The sequence below is a fragment of the Tiliqua scincoides genome, unplaced genomic scaffold (assembly GCF_035046505.1).
Source record: "Tiliqua scincoides isolate rTilSci1 unplaced genomic scaffold, rTilSci1.hap2 HAP2_SCAFFOLD_64, whole genome shotgun sequence".
In the NCBI taxonomy this organism is placed as follows: Eukaryota; Metazoa; Chordata; class Lepidosauria; order Squamata; family Scincidae; genus Tiliqua; species Tiliqua scincoides.
The window spans coordinates 44,011-46,326 of NW_027101649.1; the positions used below are offsets into that span (position 1 = coordinate 44,011).

The 2,316-nt window shown below is 47.4% G+C and overlaps 1 pseudogene; it reads right to left on the reverse strand.

Annotated features, from left to right (window-relative positions):
- Positions 1-1,300: 1,300 nt before the first annotated feature.
- LOC136636024 (5S ribosomal RNA) lies at positions 1,301-1,417 on the reverse strand (annotated as a pseudogene).
- Between the last annotated feature and the right edge of the window lie 899 nt (positions 1,418-2,316).

Sequence of the window (2,316 nt, forward strand, 5' to 3'; positions counted from 1 at the left end):
CATTGTGATTATATTCTATACCGGTTTGTCAGAAAATGAGAGTGTAACCATTATTGCTACGCTCTGTAACATCTCTTCTCTTCATTGAGTCTGTGTGCCCTCATTTTTATTCAGTCATATTCAAGCCTGGGCCTTTTCGCACAGGTTCGCAACAGCGAGGATATTTCCCCTCCCCCCCCAACCTCTGCCTGTTAGAGAAACTGAATAGCCTGGAAAGTTTCCTTTTCATTTCCACATTGAAAGGAGCAGATCAAGGGTAAAAACATTCTCAACTGCCATTCACATCATAAGGTCGCCCGTTGTCCTGGAACATCCTAATGGGATATTCTTCTCCAGAAGGCCAGATGGGACGTTGGTAGATGCAAGCAGAGTGGAAGCCATCAGCATGGAAGAATGTGCCGTGGCGGTGTGATATCCATGTGGGAGACGAATAGGACTTCTGCACAATGCAACCCGGAAGAAGATAGGTGACTCCCTCATTCATGCATCCTGACCAAGGAAGAATGAATGAATCTGTCTTGCTCACCTCCCTCCCATGCCCATTCAGCTGCTTTCCTAAGGAAGGAGGTGGCAGCCGCAGCAGTGGTTGGGTTCATGCATGCATTGGCATGAACAAGATTGCTTTCTTTCTTCTTTTAAAGGATATGTGCATATTAGTAAGGGCAGCAGATCTGTCCCAATTCAGGGGCAGAGCTCAGACCACTTCTGGTACCAGGTTCATGATAATGCCTACAGTGGCACACTAGGGAGGTGCAAGGGATGCAGGCGGCACCAAGTGACATGCACAGGGGATGCGACACCACTACAGGCCAAAATTTTTATAATCTTGGCGTTTTTTAATAATGCTATGATGTTATATATCAATCGATGTGGAATTTCGTGCAGAATGCAATGAACCAAGCCACATCGAAATATCTCCATTCTATCAAAAGTTATAGCCAAAAAACCAGCAGTGGTGGGGCAATCGTACATCACCCACCTACCACCTGGGGCATGGCCCTGCCCACTGAATGGGAGGAGGTCCATAATAGGGGTGAAGTGCTGGTCTCTCGCACCAGGTGACAAACCCTAGTGACGCCACTGGCCTCTACTGATTTCATTGGTAACAGTGTCCAGCAATGCGTTTTGGGAGTAGGACAAAATTGCCTTGATCCTGCCCCACAATTGTAGCTTGTCAGTGAAGGGAGCCAGTTGCTTTCTCTCTGTGGGAAATTGCTACCAGTGTGGGTGGACAGAGATTCATCAGCTGATACAAGGAATGAACAGTTGGCAACCTTCAGTCTCGAAAGACTATGGTATAAGCCTACAGCACCCGGTATTCCCAGGCGGTCTCCCATCCAAGTACTAACCAGGCCTGACCCTGCTTAGCTTCCAAGATCAGACGAGATTGGGCATGTGCAGGGTAACAGCTGCTAAGGAATGAATGGGATTTGGGCTTACCCTATAAAGTAGGGTTGTGCAGAACCCCCCCCCCCCGAGAAATTTCACAGAACTTTTGTTTTGGCAACCTTCAGTCTCGAAAGACTATGGTATCGCGCTCTGAAAGGTGGTTCTGGCACAGCGTCTAGTGTGGCTGAAAAGGCCAATCCGGGAGTGACAATCCCTTCCACACTGGGAGCAAGTGCAGTCTGTCCCTGGTCTGTCTCCCTGGCTATGGGCCTTCCTTCTTTGCCTCTTTGCCTCAGACTGTTGGCCAAGTGTCTCTTCAAACTGAGAAAGGCCATGCTGCACAGCCTGCCTCCAAGCGGGCCGCTCAGAGGCCAGGGTTTCCCACTTGTTGAGGTCCATCCCTAAGGCCTTCAGATCCCTCTTGCAGATGTCCTTGTATCGCAGCTGTGGTCTACCTGTAGGGCACTTTCCTTGCACGAGTTCTCCATAGAGGAGATCCTTTGGGATCCGGCCATCATCCATTCTCACCACATGACCGAGCCAACGCAGGCGCCTCTGTTTCAGCAGTGCATACATGCTAGGGATTCCAGCACGTTCCAGGACTGTGTTGTTAGGAACTTTGTCCTGCCAGAATTCATTTGGCTTCTCTTGGAAATTCTCAGATGTTTCTTCTTGGGAGAAATCCTGAAATTTCTCTTTAAATTTAAAGTTTTTTGTTTTTTTAAAATTATTATTATTTTGGTGCAGTTGAAAGTTTCTGACTTTGGCAGAAGAGTTAGGCAAAAGGAAATGTTAATTCACTCAGCATGTAACGAATTCCTTGCCACAAGATGTTGTGATGGAACCTGGCCTAGATGATGTTGAAAGGAAATGGGACAGATTTATAGAAAATAAGTCCATCACAGCAAAGATGACTATACACATCTA